Source organism: Phoca vitulina, unplaced genomic scaffold (assembly GCF_004348235.1).
Source record: "Phoca vitulina isolate PV1807 unplaced genomic scaffold, GSC_HSeal_1.0 scaffold49, whole genome shotgun sequence".
Lineage (NCBI taxonomy): Eukaryota > Metazoa > Chordata > Mammalia > Carnivora > Phocidae > Phoca > Phoca vitulina.
The window spans coordinates 3,316,484-3,328,902 of record NW_022589752.1 but is presented as its reverse complement, the minus strand read 5'-3'; the positions used below and the strand labels follow the sequence as shown (position 1 = coordinate 3,328,902).

General features: G+C 36.4%; 1 protein-coding gene across 4 annotated transcripts in view; it reads left to right on the top strand.

Moving 5' to 3' along the window:
• CASC1 (cancer susceptibility 1) overlaps window positions 1-12,419 on the top strand; it is a 62,207-nt gene that overhangs the window by 36,956 nt on the left and 12,832 nt on the right. The window lies entirely within an intron of this gene.

Here is a 12,419-nt window from a genome sequence, read left to right as displayed (position 1 = left end):
ACCCAGGACCCCAGGATCATGACCTGAGCTGAAGGCAGACGCTTAACAACTGAGCCACCCAGGCGCCCCTCTCAGGTCCTTTTCATAAATTAATTGACCAGGCATGGATGGGTTTATTTCTGGGCTCTGTAATCTGTTCCATTGACATATGTGTTTGTTTTATGCCAATATAATACTGTTTTGATTACTATAGCTTTGTAATATAATTTTAGATCAGGACATGCAATGCCTCAGCTTTGTTCTTCTTTCTCAGGATTGCCTTGGCTATTCAGGGTCTTTTGTGGTTCCATACAAATTTTAGGATCATTTGTTCTATTTCTGTAAAAAATGTTATTGGAATTTTGATAGGAATCACACTGAATCTGCAGATTGCTTTGGGTAGTATGGACTTTTTAACAATATTAATTCTTTCAATCCATGAGCATAGAAGATCTTTCCATTTATTTGTGTTTTTAATTTCTTTTATCAGTGTTTTATAGTTTTCAGTATATGGGTCTTTTACTTGGTTAAATTTATTCCTGGTATTTTATTCTTTTTGATAGAATTATAATTGGATTGTTTTCTTGATTTCTCTGATAGTTTGTTTTTAGTGTATAGAAATGCAACTGATATTTGCATGTTGAGTTTGTATCCTGCAACTTTACTGAATTTGTTGATAAGTTCTAACAGGTTTTTGGTGTAGTCCTTAGTGTTTTCTATATATAATATCATGTCATCTGCAAATAGTGGCATTTTTACTTGTTCTTTTGCTTGACTAATTGCCCTAGCTAGGGCTTCCAATACTATGTTGAATAAAAGCGGTGAGAGTGGGCATCTTTGTCTTGATCTTAGAGGAAAAGCTTTCAACTTTTCAGTGTTGGGTATGATGGTTGGGAGCTTGTCATATATGGTCTTCATTATGTTAAGGTACATTCACTCTATACCTACTTTGTTGAGAGTTTTTTTCAAAAATGGCTGTTGAATTTTCCCAAATGCTTTTACAGCATCTACTAAGATAATCATATGATTTTTATCCTTCATTTTTGTTAGTGTGCTATATCACATTGATTTCTGGATATGAACCATTCTTGTATCCCTATAATATATCCTACTTAATCATAGTGTATGACCCTTTTAATGTATTGTTGAATTCACTTTGCTAATATTTTGTTGAGGATTTTGCAGCTATGTTTATCAGGAATATTGGCCTATAATTTTCTTGTGGTGTTCTTGTCTGGTTTTAGTATCAGGGTAATGCTGGTCTTGTAAAATGAGTTTGGAAATGTTCCATTTTATTCCATTGTTTGAAAGACTTTGAGAAGGATTAGAATTAATTATTCTTTAAATATTTGGTAGAATTCATCAGTGAAGCCATCTGGTCCTGAATTTTTGTTTGTTAGGAGGTTTTTGATTACTTATTCAATTTCCTTACTAGCAATTGATCTGTTCAGATTTTCTGTTTCTTCAAGATTCAGTCTTGGCAGGTTGTATGTTTCTAGGAATATCCATTTCTTCTGGGTTTGTATATTTTGTTAGTGTGTAATTGTTCGGAGTAGTCTCTTATGATCCTTTGTATTTCTGTGGTATCAGTTGTAATGTCTCCTCTTTCAGTTCTGATTTTATTTATTTGTTTCTTGGTGAATCTAGCTGAAGTTTTGTCGATTTTGTTTATCTTTTTAAAAAATAGCTCTTTTATTGATCTTTTCTGTTGTTTTCTTAGTCTCAACTTCATTTATTTATGTTCTGGTCTTTGTTATTTACTTCTAATTTTAGGCTTCATTTGTTCCTTTTCTAGTTCTTTGAGGTATAAAGTTAGGTTGTTTATTTGGAATCTTTCTTGTTTCTCGATACAGGCATTTATTGCTATGAACTTTTCTTTTACAACCCCTCTTGTTGCATCCCTTAGGTTTTAGTATGTTGTGTTTCTATTTTTATTTGTCTCAAGGTATTTTTTTTTAATTTCTCTATTGATTTCTTCTTTGACCCATTGGTTGTTCAGTAGCTTGTTGTTTAATCACCACATATTTGTGAATTTTCCAGTTTTCTTCTTGTAATTGATTTCTAGTTTCATAACATTGTGGTTGGAGAAGATGCTTGATATGATATCAGTTTTCTTAATTTTATTAAGACTTATTTTGTGGTCTAACATATGCTCTATCTTGGAGAATGTTCCATGTGCACTTGAGAAGAGTGTGTATTCTGTTGCATTTGGATGGAATGGCCTGTATATGTCTGTTAAGTCCATCTGGTCTAACATATTATTTAAGGCCAGTGTTTCCTTATTGGTTTCTGTCTGAATGATCTAATAATTGATGAAAGTGGGGTATTAAAGCCCCCTACTATTATTGTATTGCTGTCTATTTCTCCCTTTAGATCTGTTAATAATTGCTTTCTATATTTAGGTGCTCCTATGTTGGGTACATAAATATTTATGTTATATGTTCATGTTAGATTGACCCCTTTATCATTATGTAATGACTTTTATCTCTTATTAGTCTTTATCTTAAAGTCTTTGTCTGATAAAAGTGCAGCTACCTTATCTTTCTTTTGGTTTCGGTTTGCATGGAGTATTTTTTTCCATCCCTTCACACAGTGTGTGTGTGTCTTTACATCTGAAGTGAATCTCTTTTAGGCAGCCTATGGATAGGTCTTCTTTTTTTATGATTTAGCCACTCTATGTCTTTTGATTGGAGAATTTAGCTGGTTTACATTTGAAATAATTATTGATAAGTATTTACTTAATTGACATTTTGTTCGTTGTCTTCTAGTAATTTTGTAAGTCCTCTGTTCGTTCTTCTTTTCTTGCTCTCTTCCTTTTGATTGATTCCTTGATTTGTGGTGGTATGCTTCGATTCTTTTCTCTTTAATCTTTGTGTGTCTATAATAAGTTCTGTGCTTTGTGGATACTGTGAGGCTTACATAAAACAACATATTTATAACAGTCTATTTTAAGTTGATAACAATTTAAGTTTGAACACATTCTTGAGGTCTATATTTTTACTCCCACCATGTTTGATGGTTTTGATTCTCACCAATTACATCTTTTTATCTTGTGTATTCCTTAACAAATTATTGTAGTCATAGTTACTTTTACTACTTTTCTATTTTGACCTTTATAGTGGCTTTATGAGAAAATGACTCACCATCTTTACCACATTAATTATTCTGAATTTTACTATATATTTACCTTTACCAGTGAGACTTCTACTTTCTTGTTTTTACCTGTTATTAATTAATACCCTCTTGTTTCAGTTTGAAGAAGGCATTTTAACATTTCTTATAAGGCTGGTCTAGTGGTGATGAACTCTTACCTTTTGCTTGTCTGGAAAGCTCTTTATCTCTCCTCCAGTTCTGAATGATAACTTTGCCAGTTATCATTGTGGCAGGTTTTTTTTTTTTTTTTTTAAGCACAGTAAATTGTGACACTCTCTTCTGGACTGCAAACTTTCTGCTGAAAAAAATCTGCTCACTGTTTTATGGGGACTACCTTTTATGTCATGAAATATTTTTCTCTTGTTGCTTTTCAGATTCTCTCCTTGTCTTTTACTTTTGACACTTTAATTATAATGTGTCTTGGTGTGGGTCTCTTTGGGTTCATCTTTTTTGGAACTTTCTGGGCTTCCTGGATCTGGATGTCTGTTTTCTTCCGCAGGGTCAAGGAAGTTTCCAGTCATTCTTTCTTCAAATAAGTTTTTTACCCCCTTCTCTCTTCTTCTGGGACCCCTATAATGTGAATGTTGGTCTGTGTAATGTTTGTAAGTCTCTAAAGCTATCTCCACAGTTTCTCTCTCTTTCTCGGCTCTGATTGGATGAATCCCACTGCCCTGTCTTTGAGTTTATTAATTGTATTTTTCAGTTCATTTATTGTATTCTTTAGCTCTATTACACTCTTATATTTTTCTATCTCTTCGTTGAAAATCTCACTTTGTTCATCCCTTCTTTTCATCGTGGTGAGTATCTTTATGACCATGGTTTTGAACCTTTATCAGATAAACCACTTATCTTCAGTTCAGTAAGGTCTTTTCTGAGGTTTTATCTTGTTCTTTCCTTTAGAATATATTCCTTTGTTTCTTCATTTTACTTGACTCTCTGTGTTGGTTTCTGTACATTAAACAGCCACCTTTCCCAGTCTTGGAGTGGCCTCATGTAGCAGATAAAATGTATCATTCAACCCTGCCCTAGCTCTTCATTGTCTCTTGATCTTTTGTGATTGTCCAAAGCAGCCTACTTTATTTTTGGTGGCTCTCAGTAGTTGAGTTTCCCAAAGTCTCAGTCAGCAACCTAGGTTTAGGCTAATTGGAACCCAGGCCTTCGGGCAGCAGCTTTTTTTTTTTTTTTTTTTTTTAGATTTTTTATTTATTTATTTGACAGAGAGAGACACAGCGAGAGAGGAAACACAAGCAGGGGGAGTGGGAGAAGGAGAAGCAGGCTTCCCGCTGAGCAGGGAGCCCGATGCGGGGCTCGATCCCAGGACCCTGGGATCACGACCTGAGCTGAAGGCAGACACTTAATGACTGAGCCACCCAGGCGCCTTGGGCAGCAGCTTTTAAAGTATGCAAATATACATCTTTCAGGGGACTACTGGAAGAAGGATATTTTTGTTTGCTCCCTCTGAGCTAAGCCCTGGGGTGATAGCCAGTTAAGACTGTTTCTTTCTTTGCAACTGTTTTGTTGCACTTATGAATACAAGCCCCATTGGCCACCATCCCCAGGCAATCAGGAGGTGTCCCCTGGGCAGCAGCCACAAAAACCGGAGAACTAGGGCACCAGGCACGTGTACTAACTCCCCTCTGCTAAATACTGGTGCTCTAGAGCCTGGGGGGGGGGGGGTGCGGGTCAGAGAGACCCCCCATTGCAGTCTCTGGGGAGGATTACAGTTGGCCCTTAGATGTGTTTTTAATTAGGAGCCTGCCCCTCAGGCCACAGCTATTTAGATAAGTTAATAAGCCTCTTTCACAAAAAGACTAAGCTCCTGGGTCTTTTGCCTCTCTGCTGTGCCCTGGGGATGGTGGCCAGTTAAGAACCCTTTCTATATTTGTTATAGCCCTATGGGACTCTTGTATGTGAGCCCTGCTGGTCACCAGAGCCAGGCAATCTAAAGGTGTCCCTTTGGGAGGCAGCTGCAAAAATCACACGCAGAAAAAGGTTACAAGCTCCTTTCTGGGAGATACTGGAATCTGGAGCAGATTGGACAGAGGGAGAACACAGAGATAGTGCCCACTGGCTTCTGTTTTTGAAGAGGAATTCAGTAGGCCCCTAGATGTGCGTTAAATTAGATGCCTGGCCCTCAGGCCTGTACTTTAAGATAAGCAAATAAGCCTCTTTCACAGAAAGGATGATTTTCAGCCAGCAGCTTCTGCACTAGGCCCTGCGGATGGTAAGTCGTGCACAGGAACCTTTTAACTCTTTCTCAGCTTGCTATAGCCTTGTGGGTTTTGTGGACACAAGCCCCACCGGCTGTCAAAGCTAGGTATTTTAGGGGCTGGTCTCTCAATTGCAGGTTTTAAAAGTTAGGGTGCTAGATAGGGGGTTCAAATACTTCAGTCCTCAGAGAGAAGATGGTGTTTATGTATTCCCTCCTGATTGTGGGTCACTGCAGGGAGGTGGGATTCATGGCAAGATTGTATCTCAGCCTTTCCTACCCACTTTGATGTGGGTTTTTTCTCATTCACCCAATGTGTGGGAGTCACTCAGCTAGTTTTGGGCTCCCCACTCCCCGCCTGGCCCCAGAGGAAACTGTTCCATATGTAGCTGTAGTTTTGATGTGTCTGTGGGAGGAGGTGGGTTCAAGATCCTCCTACATCGCTTCAAGATCCTCCTACATCACCATCTTGAACTGGAATCTATATACTTTTATATAGAAAGATACCAAAAATGTATTGTTAAGATACTTATTCAAGTTACAAAACGGTATTAGCCATAGGATTCTGTTTTGTGAGGGGATTTTTGTTACTCGTTAATGCATAGAAAAAAATCTGGAAGCCTTGTCACCAAACAGTGGCTATTTTGGTGGTCAGGTGTAGGGAGTATGAGAAAGGTGAGATGATTCTATATTATCAGTGATTTTAAAAATTTCTTTACTCTTCTGTATTGTTTGCATTTTCAATAAGCAAGTCCTGAACACACTTTTCTTTTTTTTCACATATTACTTTTCTAATAGAAAATGAAACAATATATTTCCTTTTTTTATTTTAAAGGGAGAAAGTTCATAAGACTCTGTGATGTCCCATTTGCTATTTTGTCATTGTGAAATTCTCTTCCACCCATCATCCTTGTCAACTGCACCTAACTTCTCTTTGCCTTTAAAGACTTAACCTTAAATTTTACCTCCATAGAGTTTTCCCCTTCAGGCTAAATTAGATGTCTCTACTCCATTCTTATTCTGTTTAATTATCAGAATTCTTAACCTTAAACAATAATTATGATCTTGAGGACAAGAATATCTTGACAGAGTTTGTATTTACTATAAGCACAGGGCCTGGTACATGATAGGGGCTCAAAGAACGTTTATTTGTGAATGAATGTATGGTTAAGTGATTAAAAGTAGGCCCTGACTTAAGTCTGATTTGTTGTGAACAACCTACATAAAAGAACAGCCACCCATATCAAGGAATCAGCACTATCCACATTTAAGTTATTCTGTATTAGAGATGCTTAAGACCCTTTCAATTACAGTTGAGTGTGCTGGGAACCACTTACACTATGTTTAGGGAATCTTCAAGCTTGTCGGTAGAGATTCTTGGGACCCTGTCCTCAGCAGTTCTGATCCCTGTAGTGATCTGACGTAGTAAAAGTGGTGATAGGGAGGCTTCACTTCCACCACAACGCCTCCGGAAGTGTGCCCCTTGCAGTCCATTTGGAACTCAGAATGAATTTGAAGCAATATATATGAAGGGCAATTAGGTTTGTATTCCTATATAATCACAGCAGTATAGGGACTATCATAACCCTAAATGTCAGCCACAACATTGTCTTGTTTGGCAAGGGTATTCTAAATTTTTTTAATTGGCATGTAAATTTCATGAAATTTAACTTGTATATGTCTGTGTACATGAGTTTAAGTGTATGTGTGTATTAGGGACTACCTGTAACATCAGTAGGAAAACTTAGTATATTTTGGCTTTAGAGGAAGAGACTTCTTTATTTTTACAACTTTCTTTTTTCATTTAGGGTAAACTGCTTACCTTTAAAATTTTAGGTTGGCATATTTTAATATAAATATATTTCCCCTTTTTAATGAATTTGGAGGCTGATTGCAAGACAAATTATTAGTAAAATAATGCAGGAATTACCCAGAATATCCGAGTTGTATGTGATACGTGATATGATCACAAATAACAAGTATTTAGCACCTTGTTAAAAAAATTAAATCTCTTAGACTTAGAAGATGATCCATATTATCTTTTTTTCCATAGGTCTATTAAGAACTTTGCCACTAGGGGGCTCTTAATACCATATTTTTAGTTAATTTAAATGTGTAATAATAATAATACAATAAAATTATAGGTATTGGGTAATATTGTCTTCCCAATTTATATATCTTAGAAAATTTTTAGAAAAGCCTAGTTGTCACACATTTATGAGAAATGTTGTTTTTTTAAAAAGATGATAATCACCTTCAGAAATATTGTAGTGATCTAAGGGGCATGCATGATATATGGGCCTTTGAACTTTTTAAAGTTCAAGTTAAAAATAGTCTTTGTCTTTAAGATACTCTAAAAAGATACAAAATTTAACAAATATGAGTAGATATAATATATATAAAACATTACTAAGTACCTTCTATAAGAAATTCAACATGATCTTTATTTTCAATGAACTAACAATCTCGTGGAGAACAGTAACAGTTACCATATATTCTGATATGTGCAATGAGAGAGATTATGGATGGGAGTTAAGAGATCACATTTAATCCAAAAGAAAAATAGAGTGAATAGAAGAAGTCTTCTCTGATGAGGTAACATTTGAACTAAATCTTTTGATAGGCATGGAGAAGTTTACATGAGAAGGAAAGGACATTATTCTGGTGATGGGGAAAAGTGTGAAAACGTGAAATATCCTTAGAGATTCAGGTACTTCTTGGCATCATGATAAATTTAAAATCCATGAGAATAGCCATAATCCATGTAAAAAATATAGCATTAACATTAAGTGACCTTCAACTTCCCACAAATTTCCTTCAGTGACCCATTTTCATGGTCAGACCCTGGACCTTGTGCTTATTTCTTTACTCAACAAATATTTATTGAATGTCTAACTATGTATGCAGGTACTGTTCTCTCCTCAAAGGACAATGATGAAAGGACAAGTGAGATTCTTGCTCTCATGATTTATATATGAGTCACGAGACCAACAATAAATAAGAAAAACTGGAAAACAGTAATAAATGTTATGCACAGAATTAAACAGGATTATGGAAGTTACTGGTGGTAACTAGATTGGGTGGTTGGGGAGGGCTTGTATGATGAATTATTAATTAAGCTGAGAATGACTAGTAGGAATCGGCTATGTAATAGGGTAAAAATGTTCTAGTCTGAGAGTTACAATTACTACAAACATCATGAGACAGAAATGAGTGCCAGGTAAGAAGGCCAGTGGCCTGACATATGGTGGAAGGAGGAAAGTGGTATGTGATGACATCAGAGAGGAAAGCAGAAGCCAGAAGAAGCAGGGCTTTGCAGGCCAGAGTAAGAAGTTAAGACTTTATTGTAGATGCAGTGGGAAGCCATTAGAGGGTTTAAGTGGGGGGGTGGCATGATCTGATTTATAGCTTTGCAAAGTGATTCTGGCTACTGTGTAGAGAATGGATTGTGCAGGGCCAGAGTAGAAGCCCAGCATCTGCTTAAATAGCAGTGGGGAAGCATGAGAAGCAGTGGTGCTTGGTCGAAGGTGGTAGTAAGAGACATGGAAAGGTGGATATGTTTGGGACATGTTTTGCAGGTAAAATAAATAATCCTGTGGAGTTTTTATTTTGGGAAACTAAGCAGATGGTGGTACGGTTTACTGAGATGCACAGGAATGGGCTGAACTGGTTGAGAGTGACAGTGAAACAAGAGTTTTATTTTGGGCATGTACTTTGGGGACACACAAATGGAAATGTCAGGTAGGCAGATGTGAACCTAGAGCTCTGAGCAGTCAGGCACAGCTCTGTGTCCGCGTGCGCATTGTGCGCTGCACTTCTATGGTTGAGCAGTACAGATGGTGTGTGTGCCAAAGAGCATCACTAGCGTAGATCTGGAAACCACTGGCCTACAGATGGTATAAAGCCATGGGAATAAATGAGACTTCAGCAAACTCAGGATAATCATCCTTAGCTTTTAGACAAGATGAAGCAAATGATACTGTATTTTCAAAATTCATTTTAATTCCTTATGAAGAACCAATTCCAACAATTTATTCTGAAGCTCTAAATTTAAATCACCTTTTGATGAAAAAATTGTATTTCAGATCAATGAACTTCCTTTATATAGATATTCTTTTGATGGACAATAGAATTCTAGACCAACTTGTATTCAGTGCTGATGTTTTGCAGATGTGCAATATGAAGATCACCTACTGCACTGATAATTGTTGATATCAACATATACTTTCTTATCAAATACATGCATGATTTTTGTGACTTTTGATTGGTTTAGTTATGTTTTTACATTTAAATCTTTTATCCATCTGGAATTTATTTTAGCGTAAAGTGGGAAGAATCTAAATTTATTTTATTTCAAATCTTAGCCAACTGTCTCAAAATACTTACCATACGAACCTAGGTTTTTCCTATTGATCTGAAATGCCAAATGCTAAATTCCCAAGTGGATCATGAGATCTATTTCTGGAATCTCTATTCTGTTTCCACTGATCTTATTCATGACCCAGGTTGTTTTATATCAAATTCAAATCATACATATATTAAAAATTTTCCATGTTACAATATCTGTGCATTTATCAAGTTGCAATAAAAAATACTTTGCTAGTGTTCTATGAAGTTCTTCCCACATTATAAGCCAATTCCTGTATCTTTTGAGCCCAGGTCTCATTGAAAAGTTATAGTTTAGCTACCTTCTGTTTCATATTCTGTCAATGTTTCCAGGCAAACAGTTTTTAGAAAGTATTGTTTTTTAGATTTATTATACATGTATAAATTTAGTGCAATTCAAGTAAAAATTCCAGTTGGTAATTTTTGAGACTTGACAAAACACTACTGAAGTTTATTTGGAGAAAAAGAAAAAAAATCTGTGGAAAATAGCCAATTTTGTAAAACAATTATGATGAAACAGGACTTTTCATGATCAGATATAAAACATGATAATATGAAGAAAAACATTTTTTTCAGCTTCATACCCAACTAACACAAGGAACTTCATAATGTATAAAACTATGAAGGATTATAGTGTCAACAGATGCGGTTTGGAGCTTAAGTTGTGTGCAGGAGTATGTTCTGGTGGTAGAGCTGCAACGGCAGGAGACGTCCTGGAGTAGTTAGCAAGACTAAGGAGCTTGCACCAGAATGTAAATGGACACATTGCTTCCTGCATCAGGTGGTCCAGCTTCAGAAAAAAATCAGTTGAGCTAAAGAGTAACATAAAATAGTAAAAATTCTGAATTATGTAAAGTAGTGTGTTAAATGCCAGATTATTCTGTTATGTGATAACACAGAAGCTGATAGATTCCTGTTGTTGCCTGCTGCAGTGCTATGGTTATCAAGGGACAAGTTCCTTTGAGAAATCTAAATTTTTAGTTTTCCTACAAGGTAAGAAACCAGTTTGGTCTAAACTCTGAAGAATTCTCAACTTTTTGAAGATGTGAACTGGAAAGCCTGCCTTGCTTATTGGCCTAGGATCTTTGGTATTTTTAATGATCATAATCCTTCCTGTAAGAAAGAAATGCAACTGGCTTTTTAATGATAATGTCAAAGGCCACCTGGATGTCCATGGGCACCTCAAATTCAACATATCCACAATTGAATTCATTACTTATCCCCCAAACTTGTCCTTCCTCCTTGTCTTTTCCTGATAACTGTATCACCATGCACTTTATTACCTAAGCCAGACACCTGAAAATCAGCCTTCACCTGTCCCTTGTCTTCTATATCAAGTTACCATCCAAGTTATGTTGATTCTACTTCTGTGTCATCTCTCATATATGCTCCTTCTAATGAACCTGATTACTTCTACCTTGAGTTAGGCCCTGATCCTCTTACTTTGGACTTCTTACTCTCCACTAAGGAATCCATTTGTCAGCTGACCACCAGAATACTCTTTCCAAATGCAAACTTCTTCACGCCACTTTCCTATTAAGTCCTTTCTGGGCTCTCTTTTACCCATAGGATAAATTCTAGTCTTTAGAGTGTCATCTAAACTCTACACTCTGGCTCCTGTCTCTCTCCAGCTTCAAATTTTTACACCTTCTTAGTATGTCTCACCTCAACCATACCTGAGTACTTGGGGTGTTTGGAACTCTGTTTTGCTTCATGCCTTTCTGCCTTCACTCACACTTGGAATTCTATTCCACCATTTTCTCAGGAAGACCTAATTATCTTTCAAGATTTAGTTCAAACTTTACCACCTTTGGGTAGCATTTCCTATCTTCACCCACTCACGGAATATTTTTCCCACAGAATTAACTATTCTTCCTTTATAGTCCTATTATGGACCCCCTGACTTTTTACTGTAGTACCCACAAAATTGTATTATAACTGTTTGTTTACCTGCTTTCCTTAATAGACTGGGAGCACCTTGAGTCAGGGACCTGTCTTTTTTTTGTTGTTTATTCCTAGTATCTGGCAATGCCTGTACAATTTAGGCACTCTGTTAAAATTCTTTGAATGAATGAGTTGGTAAATGAGAAGTTTCAGAGGTGCCATGGAAAGGGCACAGAATGCAGTAGTTTTAAAAGTGGTCAAGAGGAAGACACAGGACAATACAGTGACAAGAATAAGGGAAAAGATAATTTATTAAGGGAGACTGGGCTCTGTATGGTGGTTGACGATGAGAGACATGATGGGATTAACTAGCTTCTGACTAAAATTCTGATACAAGATTTTTCTATTGCTCTAGAAGTACAGATGGTATATGGGGTCAAATGAAGTTTACTGGATATCATCCAGTTAGCAAATATTAGCACACACAAGCCAAATTTTTACAGTGTACGCAGCTTTGGTGTACAAAATTCTTTACTTCTATTATTTGATTCTTAAAACAGTTATTTCCCTAAGCTTCAGTTTCCTTTTTTGTAAAATGAAGATGATAGTCATCTCTTAGGATTGTTTACACATTGTGTTGTTATGTCTGGCACACAGTTCAGTACCCAATATGTTGGTAAAGCAGGAATTTGAGGCCCAAAATGGTTCAATGACTTGCTCAAGGTTACAGAAGTAAGTTAGTGGCAGATTTAGATAGACATTCTAGATCTCATGTCCTCCTATTGAAATGCTCATTTTACTACACTAC